Source organism: Candoia aspera, chromosome 1 (genome assembly GCF_035149785.1).
Source record: "Candoia aspera isolate rCanAsp1 chromosome 1, rCanAsp1.hap2, whole genome shotgun sequence".
In the NCBI taxonomy this organism is placed as follows: domain Eukaryota; kingdom Metazoa; phylum Chordata; class Lepidosauria; order Squamata; family Boidae; genus Candoia; species Candoia aspera.
In genome coordinates this window covers 222958864-222985799 of record NC_086153.1, presented here as the reverse complement: position 1 = coordinate 222985799, position 26936 = coordinate 222958864, and positions in this window count along the sequence as shown.

Genomic DNA, 26936 nt, shown 5'->3' with positions numbered 1-26936 from the left:
TCTCCAGTGCCTTAAGAAAAAATCCCAACTTTGAGCAGAAATGTTGCAAGATCAAGTTTATGTTCTGTTATTGAGCTATGGTCCCTTCTGTAAGTATGGATGTGAAGCTATCTTAAAATCATTCACTGGGTTTGCAAGTCACACTAAGTCATACTATTATTTGGCTTTTGTTTAGCCTGGTGTGTAAGTCCAGCCACTATGGTTTGTAAATTAATGTTCATGTGTGAATCTAGCCTCCATGACTAGTCCACCAAATGAGAAGAAACCCTGTTGACCTCAGTCAGTGAATCCATTTTCTCTTTCTTCTGCCTGTGCATGCAACTTGAGTTTTCTCTTGGCACTTACATTACCTCTCCACCCAATTTAGAATTAAGCTAAGGGCAGAATGTGCCTAGAAATCATAAAATACCATAGAACTGACAAATCATCCAAACATAAATCTAGATTGCCTATAAAAAAGCATTGATTGGAAACCTTTTACACCTTTGCGTTCTTCCGTTGCCTTTCAGGAAATATACATCACATGCAGCACATACCATTTTATCAGATGGTCATTCCAATAAAATATTCCACCACTTCCAAAATGGGATGAATAGCAACAGCCTTAAATAAATACAACCAACATAAAAGGCAGAGGCAGTGAAAAGCCTGTGAAGATAATCAGCATAAATGTCATCCTGGAACAGAATAAATTTTCTTTATAAATAAACACAGCAAGAATCACATTAATATGTTCAATAGGGAAGGAGAGAGTGGGAGAAGAAGATGCAAGAATGCAGGGAGTGGAAATCACTTTGTGCATTCCTGTTCTTGAAACAGGCATAAAGTGGCAGGGAAAAAAAACAAAACTATGTGGAAATATTTCAGCAAATACTGTTGCTTGATTTGGCTGGAGTTGAGCTGCATCAAAATTGAATCAAATTAATCAATCAATCAACAGATTCAGCTCTTGAAGGGAACTTGTATAGATCCCAAGCAGAGAAAAAGTGATGGATCTTTGTGCAATCTGCCAAGTTCCTCTAGATAAGTCTTCTGGTGAACTACAGCTCCCAGAATTCCAAGCCAATATAATGATTGAGAATTCTGGGTCTTGAAGTCACAATGCAGTTAGTCACCAAGCTGGGAAAGGCTCCTTTGATCTTTCTTTTCCCCATGATACTTAAAGCAATGGAAGTCAAGTCAAGAGAAATGCATGATTTTCAATTTGGAAGACCTCTGCAAAAGACCTCCAAAGTAGTTCAACATAGGAAGCTCTATTGGAGGGAATCTGAGCAGCAGCTTCTCCCTTTTTCATCAATAATTGCTTACTTTCAGTATAATTTTGTTCTTTCAGGATAAAATTGGAATTGACAATGTGCCTTCCACAACTGCCATACCACCCACAATATCTCTCAGTGTTGCCTAACAAAACCCTAGAGTTAAATAAAAAATGAAAACTTAAAAAAAAAGAATCAATTTCTGACTAGACTGTTAACTTTGTCAAGAATTCAGTCTTTTTTTAAAGATTTTTTTATCCCGCCTTTATTATTTTTATAAATAACTCAAGGCAGGGAGCATATGTAATATTGCTTCCTCCTCCTATTTCCCCCAGAACAACCACTCTGTGAGGTGAGTTGGGCTGAGAGAGAAGGACTAGCCTGAAGCTACCCAGCTGGCTTTCAGGCCTAAGGCAGGACTAGAACTCTCAGTCTCCTGGTTTCTAGCCTGGAGCCTTAACCACTACACCAAACTGACTCTTTCAAGTCTTTGCACTTGAATTGTTATATATAAGAATAAATTGGGCCAATTTTATTTCTTAGCTCCTATATCATCACTGGAGGTCACAAGTCACTTAAAAAGAGTTCCAGACCCCATGGTAAAGTAAACTTTAGGAACATGGGACATTTTCTTAATTAACGTCACTGCTTTTTTTAGTTTGAAGATATGGTCAGCAATCTCTTGGAGGAAGACTTCAGATAAAATTGACAGTCCCTTCCTCAAATTACAGTTCAGGTAAAATTCAAAGGAGGGTACTCTAGTTGTTTAATTTGAATTTTCATTGAGCATGGGCTTTTTTTCCTCCTTGCAAAACAATATGGAATGCAAAACTAAAGAATGTAGCATATGTAAGAAGCATTATTATTTATATTCATATAATATTTATTATACACATCTTTATTTTACTCTTCAATCATATCTCTAGGTTAGTTTTGCCAAGAAAAATAGCAGTATTAAAATTTAAATAGAAATAAATTTTATAAAAGACAAGCCAGGATTTTTTTTTTAAAAAAGCAACACAAAATTTCTCAGCAGGACTTAAAGTAATATGTAAGAGGCTTGGAAGTGAGATCAATGTGCTAAACAGACTTCTCCAGGGAAAGTATTTAGCAACTGAGCTACCTTCTCTTTGATCTCCTTCTGGTGTCACAGGAGGCATATATGTATAGATAGCCAGTGGACATCTAAATAAATGTGTAAGCCGGCCTTCTCCAACCAGAGCACCCTCCAGACATGTGGAATTCGGTTCCCAGAATTTTCAGCTAACGTGGTCATTGCTGAGAATTTTGGGAGTTGAAATCCATGCATTTGGAAGGCACCGAGATTAAAGAAAGCTGATGAAGGCCTATGTGGTGGCAGACCATCTGAAAAGGCCGGACACATGCTTTTTAATAAAATAAAACCCATGGGCTTCTCTTCTGATCCTGAAATAAAACAAAGAAGAGGAAATTTTCAAAATCTTAACTACAGTTACAAAAGAGGGGAAATCATTTTTCTGATGGATTTATGTTCCAACCTTCAATTGTTTTGTTTTTTTTAATCCAAGAACAGGAATAAAAAGATAGCGAAATCACTGTTTCTTGAATATTATAGTAGGATGTGATATAGTTCTGAATATATGCTACTGTGGTTTGAAAAAATGATCTAACATACACCTCATTTTCTATTTATATTCTGGACATCAGTTTATGCAAATAATCGAAATCATATATTTGTTTGGATAATAATAAAATTTACTTTTCCTCTCAGTTTCATATATAATGGGTTTCTATTCCCATTCAAACATAAGCTGTTGGGAAAAGAATAATATCCTGTTACTACTGTTCAAGAACCCTATGAAGTGATATGTAGTTACTAATTTATTGAGTGAATAATACTCCTTGAGGAGTTTAAGATCTAAATGGCCAGGATAGAACGAGCAGGGATATTCAGACTATGATGTCTGCTAGAAGAACCTTGCACGTAAGCCTGGGTTTCATCAAAGAACCTTCAGGAATCAAGCAATACTGAATCCCGGCATCTCTGTCAACTAGCCCTCTATGTTCTTGAATGGTGTTGGTCCATGTTTCTAAACAGACTGACTTAATTTGGGCTTCCTGAATTGCTAAGAAGCTTGGAATGAAATGATCCTTCAGATTCCAGATTACAGCCCATTTTGAAATGCAATGTTCACCTCCAAAAATTCTTGTAATATGCATCCATTTGGAAAAATAACCTTTAAAAATGCAGGTATTGTAAAAATGCATTATGCATTCCTGTATTCAAGAAAGCTGCGTATGAATGTAAGTACATTTTCTCCGTATACTTTGCTGCAGTTCTGGGGCAAGTATTGTGAAAAGATTTAATGGAAATCACAGTTGGAGCCCCCTTTCTCTGGAATAGCATTATCTACCAAGATCAAACAAGTTCCCATCCTGTCAAGTCTTAGGAAAGCCATTAAAACAGGTCTTTAAAGAGAGGTCCAGGAGTAGAATTGCCATGAGTAGCAAGTCCCATTACAGGATTTTGTTCAGCATCTGTTCTTCAGATGCCAAAGTTTTCTTATAACAATTTCAGTTGCAATGTTTACGTCTTATATTATACTTTTTAAAAAATCTTCTTACTCTTAGAGTGACATGTAAACTGCTCTGAATCTTTATGGATTGGAGCAGCATATACACCCAACTAAGACTGGTCATATGTCAAAATTAATTCCTGGTTGTAGATTCACCCATTCATTTTCTATTGCAACCAGCACTTTGAACATTCCACTGTGTCAAAATAGAACAGTAGAATTCGATTGTATACCTCAGTGTCTTTCAAACTTGGCACCTTTAAGATGTGTGGACTTCAGCTCCCAGAATTCTGGAAGCATGCTGACTGGGGAATTCTGGGAGTTGAGGTCCATATATCTCAAAGTTGCAAGGTTTGAAAAACAGTGGTATAGCTCCGTTCAAACTATAAGAAACCAATATAATACCCATCCCAACAGTAACTAATTTGGGATATATATTTACAGACATCTTTCTTTCATCACAGGCTGAGTATACCACCACAGCTCATTGTATGGATGAGGTTTAGGTTTGGTTTTTAAACATAATTATTCTATGTTTGTGACTTGGGTTTATGCTGAAGTTCTATAAACCTGGTTGTGGTCTGTATCTGTGATTAAAAGAGCAACAGAAGTCATGTGGGTGACAGCATACCTATTGCTTAGGTTTAATGGTGTTTGGCTCTCCCCAGAATGAGCATTTCACTTGCTCTGTGGTCTTGCAATCCTTACCACCTCAGGAGGATTAGAAATAGCAAACCTGAAATGTCAGATCAAAATATGCATATTGTTAGATCTGCTCTCCCCAGAGTTGTTCTCTCCCTCTTCCCACCTGCCTCCTCCCCCATCTGAATCCGTATTTAAAATCATAATCCTTTCTTTGTGACAAATGAGTCTTTCGCATGCACCAGCACTGCTGTGACAGTAGAAGCAAAACGATTACACTGAGATGCCAGCAACATGGGAGACAGCAGAGGAACAAACTCTCTCAAGAATTTGCTGAATTTCTGTTTCTTGTGCAGACATTTAACAATAATGAATTAGAGAAGGGTCAGACGCACACACATACACACACATACATCTCCTGAAACAAATATGAGGATTAAACTGCAGGGCATGGACTGTTTGCAAATAGAGGCTTCTGGTTTCACACAGAGCTGACATGAATTCTGCAATAAGAGTGCTGTGAAAGTTCACAACAGGAATCTATGGCTGGGCACATAGCTCTTTACAGTAGCCACATTTGGTTTTGCCTATTGCCTTGAAACTCAGCCACAGAATGTTAGCAAGGAGATGAGGAAAAGGGGAGAGAAAAATAAATCTTGTCTTTAAACAACACAGTTTAGGATGGATCCAGAGTGGCCATTTCATGAAGTCAAGGGGACCTTCTGTTTTTGGAAGGCACCAGGATATGGTAGAAGCTCCACACTGGGGAACGGGACATGAACTCACCATTATTCATTTTCCTTATAGCATATGATTCTTATGATTCTCAGGATAGTCTCATTATCTAGTTTTTCAGTAGGCAGCTATGAGGAAAACAAAAAATAGTAAATATTGCTTCCAGATCTTCTTTCCCAGGGCAAGCAAAACTTCTTCAGATACTAAGCTGATTCTAATTCAGTGAGTTGAATCCTGATTTGATCCTAGAATTTTGCTGTTGTTCTGTTTGTGGGAAAAGGGAACAATATGGCATTTTGTTTTCCATTTTCCCCCTCTCCAATCAATCTCATACAGCATGGGTGAAGGGAGAATTGGAATCTGCAAATCAAAGCAATTCTTTCATTCATTCAACATATTTGAATCCAACCCAATGATTCGTGCATAGAATTATCCAAAGAGGAAGGATAGATCATATAACTATGAGGGACCCAAGTAGTTACGAGGGAAGCACGAAGTTGGAAACTTCATATTTCCTTCATAATGGTTTTTTTTAAATTATTCATTCAATCGTGTCCAGTTCTCAGAGACTGCCTGACAAGTCCCTGAAGTTTTCATGACAAGGTTTTTCAGAAGTGGTTTGCCATTGCCTGCTTCCTCACCCAGCTGGCTTTGTGCCTAAGGCAGGACTAGAACTCACAGTCTCCTGGTTTCTAGCCTTAACCACTACACCAAACTGGCGCTCTCATAATGTTTAGTTCTACCCTTTGATAAATAACCAAATTTTATTAAGAATAAACCATCTCGTCATATGCATTTCCTCAAGTGCTAGTTGCTCATTTAATATCTATTCCACTGGCTCTTCATCTTCACTAACACTATTTTGTAAAAGAGGAACTTTTGTATTAAAACACAAATTAGCTAATTCATTATAAATTCAAGTTTGATTTATAAAGCAATATTGCCTCTTAAATAATGCCAGATGGTGCCCATGAGGAATTAATTTCCAACAATTTAATCTCAAATGATTTTTTTAAAAAGTATAATGCAAAAATGGTTAGAGATTTCTTAAGGTGTTGCAATCAGGTTGCACATTTGCACTCCTGCAGATTCCAAAGCATTTTCCGGAGACTGAATCCAAAATGCTGCACAGCCCTAATCTATAGCATTACTTTAGAGATATCATAAATACAGGTAGTTCTTGTTTAGCAACCACAACTGAGACCACAACGCAGTCGTTAAGCGAAGTGGTTATTAAGTGAAACTGCAAGCTTTCCTTTGCTTTACAGACCTGCAAAGGTCATAAATGTGAGGATTGGTCACATAGTTATTTTTTCATCACTGCTGTAACTGTGAACAGTCACTAAACAAGGCAGTTGCTAAATGAGGACTACCTGTATGATCTTTAAAAAAATGAAAGGGGAGATTTAGGAGGTTTATCTTATACCCCCTCCTCTCCTGGTAATTAAATGTTTCCCCTAGGGAAGTTTGGTTGGGTGCCTCACAAATTGCACTAAAAGGGATCCAAAGGTCTTTTGTATTTTTTTTAGAAGTTCCATATCTTAAAATTAAATTGTTGACAAACATGTATATTTAATTTAAAGCATTGGGGGCAGAATTTATAATGCATACTTCTTAGAAATGTAATAGATTTTTAATCAATAAATATGGTCCTAATTCTGAATCCCTCCCTAGGAATTTTCCTCGGCCTATGGAAAACAACCCTCAAAGAATTTTACCTTTGCTAGAATTCATGTCCCATTAGACTGCAGTCACTAGACTCTGTAAGGAGAATGTGTCCAACCTGCATTTCTCTCTTTAAGACCTGTTTTAGTTGCTCACAACTAAAAGAAAACCAAACAACAGGCTAGATCAGAGGCTTCCTGCTCCTCATTTGGTTGGTCACATGGAAAGATGTGTGAGCACTGCATATATTGTCCTTGCCACCACTTCTTTGCACATTTTTGAGAAGATACAACTTGTTTTTAGTTATATTTCTTCACTTTCTCAGCAGATGACAGTACTTGGATAATCTTGTCTGGAATCTAAGCCCTGGTAGCAGTTTAATGGGCAACTACCAGAGAATGCAAGGGCTGAAGGCTAGACTGGCAGTTGAAAATACATCCTGGATGAAGGCAATGACAAATCACTTGTATACTATTGTCAAGAAAACTGCATGGATTATGACCATGTAGCACCAGGAGTTGAGCTCAACTCAAGGAAGACTTTATCTTTATATGCGTGCCACCTCTAACTCCTTTTCCTGCCCCATGTCTTCCTGCATATACTGTCCTCGCCACCACGTCTTTGCACATTTTTGAGAAGGTACAACTTTTTTTTAGTTACACTTACATTTTTTATTTGTAAGCTGCCCAGAGTCACTTTTATAGTGAGATGGACAGTGTATAAATGTAATAAATAAATAAATAAATGTCAGCATTGGCTGTTGGTGAACCCTTCAGTGAATGGAGATGAGGTTGAGAACATTTTGTCTGGGTCTGTGTAATTTGAGCTTGCAATTCAATCAGTGACAGTGCATTGAAAAAAAATAAATGTGTGAATTCTGAGAACAGTAAAATGCTCATGATTTTTTAACCTTTATGGTATCATTTTCCAAACAAAGATTGAAGGTTCTCTATTACAACATATGCATCAAAGATCTCAAAGTATTATCATCTCAGTGTATGTGCATTTACATGCAAATGTAATCTTTTCCCATTGTTATTTGCTTCTTTTTCATGCAACTTTTTAAATTTTAATGTAGGAGATTTTTTTAAACAAACAATGAAGAAAAAAACCCACCACCCTTGACATTCAACTCTCCTGAATTCTTCTCAGCTGCATCTTTTTGGTGGAAAAATCATAAAAACAAAATAGAAGGTGAGGAGGGTGTCTGAATCCATCAAGCTATTTTTGTGAAACAGAGGGTAGCACTGTAAAACTCAGTGCAGTTCAAGTCATTGTAGGAACCAAAGTTGTTTTTTGCAGCCTCACAGCTTTGGAATGAGGTATTTTCATACCTCATACGCTGAGCAGACCCTTGCTTTAGAATGAGATTAATTCAATGAAGGAGAAGGAGGTCTATGGTGATAGGCAGAGCATGTAAGCGGTTTTGAACACATGACAGGCTTCCTATATTTATTTAGTAGGCAGTAGTATATGGCAACCTTAGCAGATATCAAAAAAGGTTAAACAGGGCTGGACTGGATTAGTATTTGGAGGGGGGAATGACCAGTAAAGTCCAGGATGGTTGGGTAGACTGATATGTCCCCTCTGCCACACGCTACCCCACAAAAATCTTACAAGGCAATGGATTGTTCATATTATTGACAAGAAATCACCAGGAGTTGAAATCAATTAGAATTCTATCCCTCAACTATCATTCAGTTACTAATAAATCTTGCACTGGTAGAATTAAATCAAAGATCTACTGACATAGTGGGTTTATGATACTGCTATTCCATTCATATTCATAGTATATAACTTGTAATGTAACATGCAGCCTGATGAGAGATGCTGCCTTAAGAGTGGTGAGTTAGAGCATGAGAGAGAAGTGGGCCCCCTTGGAATTCTACACTGATTTAGCCCCACACCAACAGCATGTTTTTATCACTGGATCACTGCTCTAGTTCTCTTTGTATAAAGGTAGAGTGATATATCCTACTCTGTTGCCTTACTGAAATATTTTCTATACCTATGTTAAAGGAGTCAAGGGGGAAATGAGATCATATTATGGACCCCACCAATTTGACATCTGCAGGGCATCTGCAGTATAGGTGCCTAATGAATCTGCTAACAATTGCTGCCAGTGTCCAAATAGGGCTATTGAGGATCCTGTGGTGCAGCTCTTTGTGCACATATCAACAAAACTAAAACATAGATGCTGGAACTCAGCTCTGATAAAAGGGCAAAGGGATAATTCACAAAAGAAATAAAAACCAAAGGCTGACAACTACTATAGGAAGGACTATATTTACACCGTTTGGCTGCATTTCCCAGCCAAATCAACATTTGTGGTTACCAGATTCATCCTCTTCTCCAGAAGCTGAGATTTGGGCTCTGGCCTCACCCAGGAATCCCCAAACCCAAGATAATTCTCAAAGACAAGCTGGCACTTCCTTTGACTTGTTTTGACAATGTGCTTCTGAGTCCTCTGGTTTTATAAAGTAGAGGGTGGGTACAGGAGTAATGAAGTCTGCTGGAACTATTGGTGCTGTGGCCAGACAGAACCATTGTATATACACTGAGCAGGTACGTTCCTATCTCAAGGCTGGGAAAAGAAAGGCCAGATGTCCTCTGACTTGAAAAGGCAGGAGGAAAACCCCCAAGATTTAAACCCCGCCCCTTTCTCTCTCTCCTATATTCTGCAGTAGGCAGATCTTCTGCAAATATCTAACTTCTTTTTTGTCTGCAATAAAACAAGTTCTCTAAACCATGTTGAGCCTGTAAAGCAGCTACTGTTTAGATAGCTATCATATGCAAGGCTGAATTCCTGGGAGAGTAGAAATGTATTGCCAGGTCATAAGATTGACATTAAGTATGAGTAGGGAACTTGTGGCTAGATGGCATGAAAGCACATGATTTAAATTAGGAAGAGGCCCTGTTTCAGGGCTGGTGAAAGGGTGCACTACAATACTCATAAAATGGTTGCTGTAAAAGAATGGCCTATTTAAAATGGCTGCCAGGGGAGGCACATCCAATCACAAAAATCCATTTACCAGAAAGTGAACCAGTCCCCCAGCATATTTTCTACTATACCATTGGGAACTTTGAGGAGTCCAAAAGCATTGGTGCAAATTATTATGATGTTGCAAGCATCTTGCTTTGCAGCATGCCATTTTTAAATTAAAATAATCTTTTTAACAAGTTAGGCAATAAAGGAAGCCTGGTGGTTACCAAGGGAGATGGTCAGGAACACATCAGTGCCTGAGAGTTCCATATTTTCTATATTTAGCCTAAATGAAAGGCATCTCTGGAAACTGATGGTGGAGGAGCTGCTGCAGAGTTTTTCCTATGTGCTTTGTGGCTGGCTATTTCATAGAATGGATTAAGTGATGTCATGATATTGTGGTGTTGCTTTGTGGTGGGTAGGTTCTTTGAGAATGAATGTTGCAATTGCTGTGATAACTGTGCTTCCTATTGTAATTAATGAGGTTATCTTGTTGTTGTTGGGTGAAAAGAGGATCTTAGTTATTTATAGCTGGGTGAGCTGTGACATTTTGCCAGCCTTCTTCATAAGATTGTCTTGCCCAAAATTTATACCACCCTATTATCAATGGAATGATTGCTGCAATCTCAATTGCAAGGAAGGATTTGTGATAAACCATACATTTGCCGATGCAAAGATCAATATGCAGGTTGGATGAAATGGTGTCATTTGAATGCCCACTCTTACTGCTTCATTAGAAGATGCAATGGGAAGAAGGAATAACTTTGAGAACCAGGAGGAAGAGCTGCAACCAGGAGAACAGTCAGATAAAAGAAATCTAAGTCTAGGCCAGAACTGTAGCCTGAAAAAGCATCTCAGGGAAGACCCTCCTTAGTTCTCATGGAGATCAAGGGGTGGAGTGGGGGAAGCACATTCAGATTTGCAAGATTCTATTACTGTAATAAAAGTATTATTAGCACACATGACTTTGGTTTCCTGGTCTGGTCTACCTTGAAGGGCTCACAGAAAATCCCAAAAATTGCCCATTAAAAAGTGACTATGACACATTTACGCAAGGCTTTTAAGTTCCTGAAATTCTGTTACAATAAAACCATGAATACAGTACAAAAAAGTAAAATTAATAAACCTAATTGTGATCACAGTAAAATGCCATAGGTAACTGCAAAAAATTATTTCATAAAAAATGTAGCTATCAGCTTTTGTTCCCCTATTCATATACGGAGGTACATATGTATGTGACAAAATTCCGTATGATGAATTTAACTTATAAAACAAGGAACAAGTTCAGGAAAAATATGCTTCCTATTATTGTGCTGGAACCCAAGTGAAATTAATTTAAACAATGTTCTTTTGGTCAGGCTCCCTCTCTCACCATAACAAGTTCTGATCTGGATTAATCTTTGCATGGTAATTGGACCCTTGCATGGAGTTACCTAAATAAGCAATTGTGAAAGAGAATTAATCATTGTAGATATCCATTTATCCTTCATAATGCTTAAATAGAAGCCCTGTTTCTGGGAGTCTATGACAAGTACCTGGCATCCATGGTACCAGTACTGTCTTTGTTTTGCCCTTTGTTACTTTTTCTCCCTGCTCTGAGCAGCACCATCTAGCTGCCATTTTAATTTCCCACAAAGCCAGTTGTGTCATGTTGCTCTGGAATTAAAAAATGGAGCATTTGTGGCCCTTCAGAAGGTGCTGTACTACAACTCCCAGCACCTTTTGTTATTAGCAGTTGTCACTCAGAAACATCTGGCGGGACACAGGTTTCTCTTTCTACTCTCAAGCACTATGGGATATTAAGGTGGTGGTACTCAACCATCTGGTGCTACTGCTTTCTTCTACTGCTTGCAAAGCTCACTAGGGGCCCTCTCATAGTACTTTTCCTCAGACCATGAGCTAGTTCTGGTTATCCCTTCCTGGACAGGAAACAGCTGGTGTGAAGGAGGATCTTTGTGTTTGATTCTCATGACACCTGACTATTGCTTGTTGGTTTGACCTGGAAATCATTTAGCACACAATGTAAGAGTGCAATAGAGAACAAGAAGGGTTCAGAATTCCTGAAATCAGCTACATTACAGTGAAGCCCTTCCAAATGTTAGCTGCCAATCTTTTCCTTTTTCTTTTCTTTATTTGTAATTTTTGTATGGGACTTTTGGGAAATTGAGTTATGCATTAACGTTAATAATTATGTAAATATACAGAAATTAATGTATTTTCTTTCTTTTTTTGCTCTTGGAAATCTGGTCAGCAGTATGGCAGGAACCTGTAGAATAATGAATGAGGAAGCATATTCTAAGAGGCAGCATGTGAAAACTAGCTGCCAATTTTGTGCTTTATTGCATTCATTGATTGACAAGTGGGTTGCAGCCAGAGATGGCGCACAAGTCTGTGCGCTCACATATCATGCAGCAATTCTGGAAGGCCAGTTTTCAAGTTGTTAAATGAAAGAGGAAAATGCGAGGACAATCAAGTGTCACTGGTTTGTTGTTTTTGTTTTAATGTGTAATAGCTCCTTAGTTCAGCAAGGGGAATAGAGTATATTTTTCACTGTCATCCATAAAAACGGCAATACATCTTTTGCAGACCTGGGATTTTGGTCAGCGCACTAAAGAAATAGAGGCTTATTGCCTTCTACCTGACTTGCCATTACTACGGGTTTCCATCACATCCCCTTCTTTCTTCCTATAGCACTGCCTCCACAATTTTCCAATTTTCTGATTTTTTGCCATAGTGATCGTTGACCTTTCCTAAAGAGCTTAATGCTGATAAAACACAGTAGATTCATGTCCAAAAAGTAAAACTGAGACCATGAGTGTTTCTCCCACAATGCCAAGGACACTAAGAACAGAAACAGGTTACTGTATCCCCAACAGCTGTGACACAATGCTGATACACACTGTCTGTCAGGTACTGAGCTGCAGCTGATTGTGAAAGAATTTCTTAATAACCACAGTAAAGATTCATCAAACTATGTTGGAGGCCTGCTTCTCTAACTTAGTCTGTTAGGAAACAAGACACCTCCATGCTATATGGGATAAGGATTTCAGTCAATCAATCAATCAAATCTTTATTACAGTCATAGAAGAAAGACCAGAAATGTGACCCAAATGTAATGGTATCGATTCTGGTCACTTATTCTTGAATAGATAAAAACTGGAGGTTTAATGCAGTGGAATCAATATAAGGGCTGGTCTCTCACCATTTGCTCAGCTTTGATTTACAGAATAAGGCATAAAAAGGCCCGGTTCACAGATAGAAACAATAGGTTGTAAACCACAGTGACTAAGTTCAGACAAGACACACCAAAACTAAGCTGCATGTGGTTCAGTCTGAAATACATTTTGCCTTGACCATTTTAAATAAGAATTTACTTGAACTTCTTATACTTGATGGAGCATCCTGAAACATTTCTTGCTATTCTCATGTTATTTGCCTGCTGTTTTGTCCACAAATCATTTGAGATAGATAGAACAGCAGAAGCTCAAGTATCTGGACATGTATTGATGACAAGAGGCAGTACGGACATAGTGGCCCTTCTCTGGGAACTCCATTGTCTCTATATAGATGTTTCTTCGTACCCTACTACACCAAGGAGTCCCAGCCATCTCAAAAGATCTTATAACTATTATAATTACTGTTACTACTGCTAATAATAATTGTAGTAGTAGTACTAAGAGATGGAAACTAGATCGTACCTCAGATAGCCATCCTTGTGAAAAATCAGGTGCTTTTAATATTAACTTTCTCTGACTTGTTTCCTTTTCTTTTGAAAGGAGACCAAAAATAACCCATGTGTGAAATCTGTTGAATTTTAGTTCAGCACTCCTATCAAGGTAGAGTCATTGGCTCTACTGAGGATTATGGACTATCAAAAATCAACATCCAGAGTCAGAACTGAAACTGACATTTTTATGGAACTAAACAGTTCTCTCTAATATTAACCATTCATTTACACTCCATAAATTTGTTAAAGAAGTAAAGTTGATCAAAATCTTGTTAAAATAAGTCCCATGTCCTATTGACTCTAAGGGAAGCATTATGAAAGACAATTTTGGTTATTACTTTCTCTGCATTCCTAAGCTGAACAATCAACTTAGTTTTTTTATGCTGCTAATTAAAATTCAGTGGCGAACCCCTTTAATCACTGACTGCACTGAATATTCTTACTTTGCTTTTGCACATTTATTCTGGTAATAAAATGCTGAAGAGCTCATCAGTTTTAAAAGGAAGACAGCAATTTTTCTCATGTATATCATCATTAAACTGATAAATAGCCAAGGCAGCACATAGTTATCTGCATTAACACTGTAGCCTCTGCCACTATTAAGAACTCTTAGTAGATTAAGCTGTGAAACTCGCATAGGTAAAAGAAAGGAAAGATGTCAGCAACTAGTGGCTTAAGTCAAGCTGTTTTTTCCTCACTCTCTTTTTTGCTTACTTGGCTGTCACTTTAAATCACTTCTCTTCAAATGGCTCTTTCTGTCTCACTTTCCTTTAAAAAAAAAGAGAGATAATTGAGTGTGTTCATTTCTGTAGACAATTAGCTACCTTATTTGCTTTCCTTTTGTTAGATTGTCATGCTAGTTTGAAGCTGCTTTAATTACAAAAAGCAGATGTTCCTTTATCTCTCATGATCATAAGATTTTCAAGTAGGAAGATGAGAAATAAAGTTCTGTACTGCAAGGGATTTGGAGGTACATCAGGAGTCCATTGTTAAATAATCAGTGTGGGAGATGAGACACTGGACTGCTCTTCAAGGATATTATATCCTATCAGTGTGTCAATTTCCTCAGTCATGGAGCATCTGATGTATGGTCCAGCCCATCCTTCTGGTCTATAAGTTTATTACAATGGGCCAGCCTGAGGTATTCCACTCTCTGAGGCAGAAAATGGTATGTCTTGTGAGATGATAAAAATCCATGTAATAATAAATCAAGCTTACAGTTCTAAGACCTTTATTAGGAAATAAAAAGGTTGAGGCAGGTGAGGGAACAAGGAGTTCCCAGGGCAGAACTGATTATTATGTAAACATACAACAGCTACTCATCTTCAAAGCTATGAATAGTCATGCAAGTATCTGTTACTTCAGAAGAATGGGAGGAAGAAGCCACAAGTTTAACCCTCTGTGTGTATGAGTCTTTTTCCATCTTGGCACCAGCTGCAAACACTCAGCTGGTGTGCATGGCTTCCTTCTTGTCTGCAACAATGATTTTAATTTAGCCAAGCCACACCTAGGAGTTTCAGCCAAGTTAAGCTGAGGAACTGGCTGTAGTTGGGAAGTGTCAGAGCTGTGAGATCTCGCAACCCCTGGCACCCAGACATGACTAGTTGCTGACATTTTTTATTTCTTTTACCTATTTGAGCTTAATCTTCACAGCTTAATCTTCTACTAAGGGTTCTTAATAGTGGCAGAGGCTACAGTGTTAATGCAGATAGCTATGATCTAGGTGTGTGGGAAATAACATCAGTTTCTTGTTATGGTCAACTCCTTCTTTGATGCTTGGAGGCCTGAACAGCTTCTCTCTGCCACAGGGAGTTAGACCTGTTTGATCAGTCTGCCCTGAGTGCCTGATGAACCCTGTTGATCTTCAAAGGGAGCTTGTGGGTCTTCCTGAGGCTCAAGTAAGGTCTTAGTCATTGCTTGGAATGAGCCTTGGATCAGATTAAGCCTGTGTGTGGCCTCTGCCTGCTCATGAATTTCATTTTCAAAGAAAGTCCAGGAGATGAAATGACAGAAGAGAAACCTACAGCACTGCTGTAGAATATGAAGAGTGAATCTGATTGAACACAGATAAGAGCCTTTATTAAGGAATAACTTGTGGTGATGAGAGAGGCAAAGCATAATTATTTTTCTTACCATATCCACGTACTGCTGGCTAGCAGAGCTGCTCAAGGTGACCTGGTTTCTTCTGGGGAGGAGGGAGGGAGGGAGGGAGGGAGGGAGGGGGCAGGGGAACACCTGATGGGCCATTGTGATGACTAGTCAAGACATCTGATGAATAAAGTCACTTGGATCTGGTCTAAGATGGACTTCAGCTCAGCAGGTTCTGTAGAGTTGACTGAGGCATGATCTGGCCTGGAAAATGGCTTAAACCTGTTGGTCCCAGGGAAGTAGACAGGGTCCCTGGGGCTGTTAGTGCAGCCATTTATCTGTTAGATTCATACCCTTCATGGTCAGTGAAGGCTTCCCAGGAGAGTCATCCCAGGAGAGCCATCATTGAACCCAATGGTATTAGACAACTTTTGTCTTGTCTCCAATATTCCCTTTTGGGGAAAGGTTGGTAAGGCTACAGCTTCAGAGGGCCCTGAAGAAGCAGATTACCTGAATTCCTTTCTGCCCGGTTTCAGACCTGGGTATAGTATAGAGGAGGCATGATCACACTTGGATTGGTAGCCCTTGCTTATGGTCATTCATATCCTGGCCATCTCTTCTCTGGATTACTGTAATGCACCTTACATGGGGCTACTCTTAAAGACTATTTGGAAGCTGCAGCCAGTCCACCATGTAACACCACTATTTCACAAGCTGTACTTGTTCCCAGTAGACTTCTGGGTGAAATTCAAGGTGCCAGTAATCATCTACAAATTGTTTAATGGCAGAAGGCTGGAATATTTGGTACTGCCTATCTATAAATAGCTGTACCTGTCAAACAAGGTCTGAAAATGTGGGCATGCTCTGGGTCCCATCTATACACAATGTCATTTGACAGGACCCAGGAAGCAGGATTTCTCTGTTGCTGCACATGGCATGTGGGACAGCAAACCCCCTTGAGATCAAGATGGCCCCGATCCTGCTGGTCTTTCAAAAAGATCTGAAGACCTGGTCTGAGCCAGGAGGTCAGGTGAGCCCATTTTCAGCAGGCTTACTTGTGTAGATATGTCAGTGGTTCAGGAGTGATGCGTTTTCAACATTGGGTGTGTATGTGTGTGTTTAACTAGATGTTAAGTGCCCAAAGTCACATAGTGATTGGGAGGCCATACAAATTGAATGCATGCATGCATATATATATAAATAAATTTGCACATTTCTTGAGATTAAAGAAAAAAAGTCTACAGAAGGAAACAAAAGTGACAGTTCATTATTCGGCTGGGGACTTTGATTGCATAATGCTTAAAAATCTCCCTCTGTGGTACTGAATTAAGGTTTCCCTCTTTTTTTGACAAACAAAAAAGACTCCTTATATTTAACAGCCATGACAGACAATTATTGATGACATGCTCCTCTGCACACTGGGAAACACGCTCTGCACTGTTTTTGACATGCACTTACTAAAACTCCTTCATAAACAAGAGTTTGAAATACATTTAAAAAAAAATGAAGAAAGAGAAACTGACAGATTCATTCATCTTGCCTAGGTTATTTCAGCAACAGGGAGGAGGAGTATCTTTATTCCAGTCATCGATCAGCATAAAATAACATTCAATGATAAAATTCGAACCATCCTATTCTGATAGTACTCTGGTCTACATACTTAGAGAAATGACCAAGATTTAAGTTTCTCGAACAAACTGTAACATTGTGATACCAACATTGTTAAGATTGTAAGATTACAATTATGAAGACAAGAACGAATGCAGCACAGTGTAGGTTTATAGATTTATATCATTTGGATGTTACCATATAAAACTATGGAATAATAACTGAACAATATCAAAAACAGCTAACATAAAATATAAAAGCACCATCTCACCAACATCTACAAGGAAAGCTATATTTACTATTGATATTCTAACCATGAGAACTATAATCCTATGGTCTAAAATGAAGTAGCATATGCAAAGAAATGGTGATAACACTGAAAGGATAAAGAACTAAGAATAACCAATAAAACACAAATGTATAGGCATACTGTAACCTTTGCTGGTATGATGGCTATGGGTGGGTGTAAGATTGGCAATAAAGAAGGACACTAGCCTCAGTTTTTACAGCACCGATGCCATGGGAGCAGTGCTGTTTTTCAGAAGGACTTCTTCTGTATTTTCCCTCCAAAACTGCTGTGGGGATCTCACTAAACTGGGCCAGAGGAAGAGTTCTTTATATTTGGGGACTAAAATTGCAAATAAATAAGAAGCAAGGTTAAAATCTAAAACTAAATGTGAATCTATCCCATAGATAAAACATAGAGAGAGATACATGAAGAACTAGGAAATTCTAATTTCTCCAGAGGAAGGGTACAGGGTGGGGTGGGGTGGGGTGGGGTGGGGTGGGGGAAATCCAACAATTTCTCAAGGGCTGGCCTTTCCCCAGCAGTAATAGTAACACCATTGTCAGAAGAGTCCTACAGGAGAGTTCCCTCTGGGATGCTGACATTGAATGGAAGAGTGGGAGGCTGGGAGGCTGCAGATCGCTGGAGAGATGAAGGTATAATAAAAGGCATATACAAAGGCATATTCATATGCATATACACACAACTTGTTCAGCTTCTAATTAAGTAAGTAAGTAAGTTCAAGGACATTACACTTCACATACCTTTGAAAGAAGTTGTAAGGAACATCTTTTCCATCATATTAAAAGAGAACTGGGAGGAAAAATTACACCCTCTTGGATTTTACATTTATTTATTGCATTTTATAATAATTATAATCGGTTTGGTTTTATGAGATTTTAAACATTTCTGATTGGAGTTTGATTTTATTGTAAACCGCCCAGAATCCCTCTTTTGGGGAGATGGGCGGTGATTAAATTTGAATAATAAATACTAATAAAATAAATAAATAAATAAAAATAATGCAGGAAAATTTCTCTGGCTGGCATTCACTGCATGAGAAAGGATGCCTGTGCACCGTAGCAGTCACAAGGTTGGGCTCCCCCTGGGGAGATGCAACTAGAAGTCCCCACTTAACTATGGACTTCAGTGGCTGACTTTGAGCTACTCACTTTCAACCCAGCCTAGGTTGTGCTTGAACAAATAAAATTAGGACAGACACTCACCACCGTAATGAACTCTCAGATGAAAAGCAGGATCTAAATGCAACAAATAAATAAATGACCCACAAAGCTAAATCCTTGTGTCATTCATAAAGAACATGCTCAGATTATTATTATTATTATTATTATTATTATTAATAATAATATTAATATTAATATTATTATGGTTGGTCACACAGTCAGCCAAATGTTTAGACTGGATTTGGCATTTTTTATCCACCTATCAAGACCTTCCCAAGGACCTGGGATAGGCAGATGTTGTTGTTGGATGGTGTTAAAGGTATTGTTGCAGGATTTAAGCTGTTCCAAGTAAACTGCCTTTTGCAATTGACTGATGGTGATTTTGTTAGTGCTGATGGTGTTCCAGTGGTGCTCCAGAGGTTTTGGAATTGCATCCAAGGCGCCTACTGCTATTGGTACTATCTTGGCTTTCTTTTGCCACAGTCGTTCTACTTCTATTTGCGGGTCTTTATATTTTGTGATTTTCTCCAGTTCTTTCTCTTCTCTTCTGCTATCTCCAGGTATTGCAATGTCCACTATCCAGACTTCTTTGTCTTTCTTATCAAGAATTGTTAAGTCTGGTGTGTTATGTGACAGGTGCTTGTCTATTTGAGTTCTGAAGTCCCAGAACACTTTAGCTTCTTCATTTTCTATTACTTTGTCTATTTCATGGTCCCACCAGTTCTTGCTTGCAGTCAAAAGGTATTTCTTGCAGATATTCCAATGAGCATGTTGAGCTCGTGATCCACTAGTGCACCCAAGTCTTTCTCACATATGCTGCTCTTGAGCCAGATTTCCTGCATTCTGATAGAATCTTAGATTTTTTAAAATAAAATTTTATTAAGTTTCAGAACAAAGATAAAACCTATGAAAAAACAAAAAAACTACAAAAAATCCCTAAAAAGGTGAGAAAACACAAGGGAATATTTTTGTCAAAATTACAAAAAGATGTGGCTTCTGACTTTTAACAGCAAGGATATACAAGAATTTCCATAATCAATTTCTTACTCTATATTAAACCAAAATCACATTATTTCTATAAGTCATTCCACTTTAGCACATAACAAAAATCACTAAGTACAGTTAATTCTCTCCCTTATATTAAAAAAAAAATCATACTGAACTCTTAAACAACTTCCCCCCCCCCAAATAGCACATATTTAATTATTCCCTTCCTACTACTATTCTATACATTTCTGTCTACTATAATAAAAATCAAATTGAAAAGCACATACATTGTCTGCCATTATACTTAATAGCTAACATCAGTCAAACCTTTAAAGCAAACCAGACAAACATTATTTAACCCTTATCCCACTTCAAAATAAACCAGAGTATTTACATATCCCCACAATGTGCACAGAGCTTTTCTCTTGGAAGAATCAAAGCCCAACTGCCCCCTCAAAAATTCCAACTTCTCCTCAAAAAACCTCCCATACATAATGACCCCTTCTTTTTCATGGCATTCCACTGGGAAGTCAATTTCACTTATTGCTTTCAGATCTCTCTCTCCCTTAAATTTCTCCAACTCCACTATCCAATCTTCATCCAGCATCTCAATAGAAATCCCAATGTTTGGGGATCCCTATAGAAACATTTCTATAGCTGTTGAATTTCTCAGTTTCATCCACCACATCCCCAACTTGATGGCACATTTTAGACCTCATATTTTCCACACTGTCCTGATATCTTGCATAAAAGCTTGATAGAAGTCAGAAGAAATATGTTTACTTACCTGGCAGGGGAGATACCTTGATCACAAAGAACCATAGATTTTTGATAGTCCATCCTGGAGAAGTGACACCTCACTTTCTATAAGACATGTGGAAATGGAGTATAGCATCAGAATAGGAAACATACTTTGTAACAACTCTTTAGCTTAAATATAGATTGGTTTTGATTCTTCCAAATATTTCTTTAAACACACTCTAACGTTTGTGAGCCAGTGATGTCTATAGCATTCCCAATATAATTTATAAGCAGGGAATTAAAAAGCATTGTTAATCATAGTAATGAACTGTTCTTTCTATTCTCCCAAATGAAATAAAAGTACATAATGAAGACAATGATGCAGCTTTTCAAACTCTTTGTCATTAAAACAAACATCTAATTATAGTGAACCACTATATTTATTTTGTGATTTTGTTGGTGGGCAGGTGTATTCTGCTATCTAGAGTGTTTGTTCACTTTTTTCTTTTTCATTTCCCACATGTTTTAAATGTTTCTCAGGTTTCCTTCTATTCATTCATTTCTGTTCCTTCCATGTCCATCTCCATCTCCAAATCATATACAGGATGATGGCTAGTATGATGGCAAATGGGGAGAACTGTGTATAAAAGCTCTATATACATATGCCTCTGCTTGAACATAAAGGTCCAATGTTCTTTTGAAATCAGATTATGTCTATGGCATTTAGGCAGCTGTTGAGATATGTAGACAGAGAACACATTTAACAATACTGATGGGGAAAGGCACTTATAGAAAGATGGAAGGACCAATTCTTTTGAAATTGAATTTGGTATACTGGTTAAATATACAAAGGGACAAGAAGCATCCTTATTTTGGGTCAAGCTAAAAGCAACAGCTTTTTTGGATTCTGGCTTATTCTATGTAAATGCAGAGTTATTTGATCCAGATTGGAAGGTCAATGTGAAAGAGGGGGAAATCTAATCCTTCTGCAAAGCAAAGTAACAGAATTCTTAACCATGTCTACTTTTAGGTGCATATATACAATACATGTACACACACACACGACTTCATTTTTGCTTCAGTATATTCCTAATAATTAATATTAATATTACTTTAATTCAGGTATGGACATGTCCTTAGAGCGGAACATTCCACTGTCGCCAAAATAGTTTACCATCTTAAAATCGATGGCTGGTGGCCACGTGGGCGACCAAAACAGAGATGGCAAGACACCATCGATAAGGACATGCAAATTGAGGGCCTGCGCCCCAAAGATGTGGGCAATCGGGCAAAGTGGCGTTTCAGGATCCGAAAAGCAGACCCTGCGATAGTGGGAAAATGCTAGGAAGAAGATTACTTTAATTCAGAGCAAGTAATTATTTATAATTAGGGTTGATTCATTTAAATGGTCAGATCTAAAGATCTTGGGCAGCATGGCAAGGCTGTGAGAGTCTTTTGCCTCAAGGTAACATAGCTGTGGGAGGAGCCGCTCATTATCTTGCCAACAAACAACTTTTCTGGTTCTGACACTTTTCTTTCTCTTTCTGACATCCTCATCTGTCTCTTTTCCTCCCTCTGCCACGGGCTGTCAGAAAATGGACAAATTACTCTTGTCAGAGATCCAAATTGATAACCTGCACTGGACTTTTGAAATTAGGCAGAGGGCCGCATATGGTTTTAGAGTTGCAGGTTGCTTGCCCCTGTGCTAGAGAGAAATTGCCTATCAGAGTAGATAATACTGAACTAGATGAACCAATGAATTAATTCAGGGTAACCTGAAAGCCAAAAATACATGCAGCCCCTCCTCCTCCTCCTCTTCTCTCTCTCTCTCTTTTTTTTCAGCCATCAGGGCCTGCTCTGACCCCACTTGCTGAAAAAAGTGGCATAGTTTCCCACCATTTTGAGAGGAGATATAAAAGCTGTAGTGGACAAGCTAAGACAGGGTTAATATAGTTTTTAATAACCAAAAAAAGAAAAAAAAAGACATCCTTCTCCTCCTTATGTACATGACAAAGCTCCATCCATGTTGCATTATCACTCTATATTCTAATCTTTGAACTCTCTGAAAAATGTGAAGTGTGGTCTCTGGCCACCAAAAATCTGTCCGTCCATAATATAAGGTAATTATTCCTTTTCTCGTTCTCCCTTTGCACAAATCTGTGCTGTAGTTTCTCTGCAAGGGAGAACATTTACTTTACTGGCAACAGAGCATCAATGCAGCAGCAGCAACAGCAATGAGGTCCCCATGTGATTATGGACAAATGACATTGATTCATTCAATCTGTCCACACAATAAATAGCCAAGGTTTGACACCCACACTCAATGTATCTCTGTCCCTTGGGATTTCACTTTGTAAGAATAATAACATGTGAGTAGGTGGCATATAAACAAACTATTACTAGGGACTCAACTTCTGAAAGCTGAACAATCCATAGCATGGCAGCATTCTCTTCTATGCAGCCAATGGTGATTTATTGATATGACGCTGGAAATCTGTTCTACCCTTTCACTGAAAAGCCTAAGAAAGCTTTCTCTTTTTTGAAATAGAATACATAAATATTGTGATTACCTTCTTTATTGCATGTTATCAATAGTTATTATTTTATTCACTTTTGCCCCATGAGTTTCTCCTGCACTTCTTAGCAGGAATGAGAAGGAGAAGGGGGAGTGTGGGGGGGAAAGGAACCTGCTCCATTGCACTTTTCTCTCCGTGAACTATTTCTGCTGGTCATTCAAAAGAACACTATTTAACTTGAACAATCAGTGCCTGGGTTTCCTATTTTTACTTCTTCCTTCCTTGCACCTTTTTTTCCCCTTTCAACTGCTTAGATTTCTAAACCTGCAAGCAGGGAGTGCCTTGTTGAATAAGTTGGTATGCATTCTGCTAAGCAGGATTTCTCTATTGAGAATTTGGATAAAAACACTTTAAATAAATCAGTTTGGAAATGACTCTTGGCACTGCTAGCTGACATTTAAAATTTCAGTATGAGAAATGATCACACTGCTGGGAAGCCAGGAGTGTTAAATGGAGATTGGATATGCTGTCCATCAGTGTTTATATGCAACTGGGCACTGAAGTCAGGGCTTTGTGTGCACTGTGAACTGATCCCAATGCTGGCTGCTTGGTGATAGAAGGACCGTCAACACAGACCCATGGCTACTAAAGTCTTACTCTTAACTTTTCTTACAAATGTGCCCAAAATAACTAAGGCTTCTTTTCTACTGTAATTTTGATATGATCCAAAACATCTCTTTCAAAAATAAAACAATTCTACTAGTTTTTTTTTCTCCCACCCATTCTCTACTATTCATTTTCTTTGGGATTTAGGAATGAGCACCATCACATTCAGTGGGTTTATGCAGCAAGAATTTTGTTTATGAAGGATAATGTTTATATTGCACAATTCCAGAGTTTAGTAACTCTTAGATTTTTTAAAACATAAAATAAGGATTGTATTCCTCCATTTAAAGTATAGAGAAAATTATGAACATATTAAAAGCTTTGTGGGCAGTAGACGGGAAATTGGAATTTCAGTAGCTCTGAAAATTATTTTTTTTCCCTTTCTGTTGCAATTTTTAAGTAGTATGTGTGGTAAAAGCAGAAGAGATAGGATCAAGATTGAATGGATGTTGGATGAGTATTGATTGAATAGAAAAGTGGGTGATTGGTACAAAAGAAATATGTTGAGGTGTTTGGTCATATAAAATAAAATAATGAAGAACAATCTGCAAAACAAATATATGAAGGAAGATTGAATAGGTCAAGAGGAAGGGGAAGGATTCATTCTATGAATTCTACATGATACTGGAAAAAGTTATGGCTGCTTTAAGATATTGCAGATAGATATTGTATCTGTACTCTTGCACACTCAAGCCCTTTTTGGAGACAGAGTCCAAGGTGCTACCCAGCCCTGACAGAATAATAAACAGCAAAAAAGAGAAACAAAAACACCACCACTCCCATTTTTCCAGTCTGTAGATTTGTCCCCTTCAATTTTGCCTTCACTGAGATAGTCTGCTATGAAGGTGAATGCAGAGAACTGTAAGAAATGCTTTGTCTGGAGTGGCAGAGAGGGCTGTGCAAAGATCCAGATTTGAAGGGCAAAACAAGATTTAGAACCACACGTTAGAACTTATGGGGAACACCTTAAACGAAAAGTGTCCTTTCCTAAGATTGTACAGCTGAATCCCTGCAGAAGGAATGAAGGCTTTAAGGTGCATACCTGGGTACACTCCAAATCACATTTTGCCCTTCAAATCTGGATCTTCGCATAGCCATAGGGGCCTATCAAAATTGCGGGAAAAGGGTAACTTTCTAGCATGTGTGGAAGGGTTCCACATATCTGCAAGCTGGGTTGAGAGAATGAGGAACTGGGAGATGGGGAAACAGACATCCACTGACACAAGAAAGACCCTTGTTTACTCACAGAGGAAGCAGAAGAGGCACGAAGCTCCTCCCTCATTTTAAAGGGCTCAGGCGAAGCATAGCATGACAGTACATTCCCAGGGCTTTCCATCCAGAGGTGTATAATCAATGGGTGGGCAATTGTTAATGATAGAAGCAGGGAATTTCCCTCATGTGCTAGACTTCACATGCTTCATGGCTTCCTCTAGTGGAAAATGGTATACTTTCAGAGAAAAGAAGAAGGAGAGTTATACTTCTCATCTGTATAGGTAGTCCTTGCTTAATGACCACAACTGGGACCAGAATTTCAGTTGCTAAGAGAAGTGGTCATTATGCGAATCTGACCCGATTTTACGACCTTTTTTGTGGTGGCCATTAAACGAATCACCATGGGCATTAAGCAAACCATGTGGTCATTAAGTGAATCATGTGGTTCCCCATTGACTTTGCTTGCCAGAAGCTGGCTGGCAGGTCCAAAATGGTGATCATGTGACCACAGGATGCTGCAATAGTCATAAATGCGAATTGATTGCCAGCACCCAAATCGTGATCACATGACCACAGGGATGCGGGGATGGTTGTAAGTGTGAGGACCGGTTGCAAGTCGTTTTTTTCAGCACCATTGTAACTCCAAACCATTACTAAACAAATGGTTGTTAAGAGAGGACCACCGGTATAGAATACTCAGGTTTTCGGCCTGCAGTCTTCATTAAGCTTGTCTGAATCACTCTGCCTTTTTGTCCAAGCAGCAGAGTTCCATGTGAATCAGTCTATGTGTGATTAGAAATTGCATTAGGGAATGGCAACATGATTGTCTCTTTTTCACTCATGCTCACTCAGGAATTGAGGCCTCTAATTCTTTGATTTGATCTCTGTGCTTAGTTCTGCGTTTCACATACATCACAGCAGGGTAAATGGAATTTTTTTGCGTTGTTTCCTGTCTTTATTCTTCTGTTGATTAGCAAAAGTGTGCTGATTGCCAGAGCAAAGAAAATCTCCTGTCTGCCATGATTCCCAAATACCAATGTCAGTACCCATTTATCTTGAAATGTTTTAATGTGGAAATAGTTTACAGAATTCTGGGTCTTTGATCTTTTTTGCATGGATTTGTTTTTGCTTGCGTGTGGCAGCATGGTATTAAAAATATTCTTAAGTGAGTTTGAAAATTTATCTTTTATTGATGAATGAGCTTTTACAATTCTATTGTTAACTTTCCCCTTTGGAAAGATTTACCTTCATGTCAAGTGATACAAATATTTAACATTGATTCACTATTTTTTTCCTCTTTACTGTTCATGGCCCTCCCTTTCCCCCATCACCTATAACAGCAATTGGCCTATTTCACTTTCCCCAAACTGATGCAAACGTTTGGGCTTACTGTCATAATTCCTAGCCAATGTAGTACTGCCTAGGGATTATGGGAGTTGAAGCCCAGAATAACAGGACAACACAAGGCTGGAGAAAATGGGGATATTTTGGGATAGCATTAGTTTTATTAGTTCCAAGTAAATACTGGCAATGCATTTCACTCCCACCCATGTCTTCTCAAGGATCTTGAGAGATGGGTTTGTCTGAAAGGTGTTCACTTTCCCAAGTTTTGTGGATCATGGGCATTTCTGCCCCTCAGGTTCCCAATCGTTATGCATTTGGGCTGGGCTCCAGCTTTAATTTGGAAGGGGAGGTCAAGGGGGTGGGCTGATCCCTTTATCTTTAGTGGCAGACTGTGGCCACTAAACCCATGTTTAAGAGGGGATCTGTGATTTGATTAAAAAAAGGATTTGGAGGTGAATCACTTTCTCCCTCCCTTCCTCCCCCAGTTCAAACTGTGATAGCATCCTTTTTGTTGTTGTTGTTTATTCGTTTAGTTGCTTCTGACTCCTCATGACTTCATGGACCAGCCCACGCCAGAGCTTCCTGTCGGTCATCAACACCCCCAGCTCCCCCAGGGACGAGTCCGTCACCTCTAGAATATCATCCATCCACCTTGCCCTTGGTCGGCCCCTCTTCCTTTTGCCCTCCACTCTCCGTAGCATCAGCACCTTCTCCAGGGTGTCTTGTCTTCTCATTATGTGG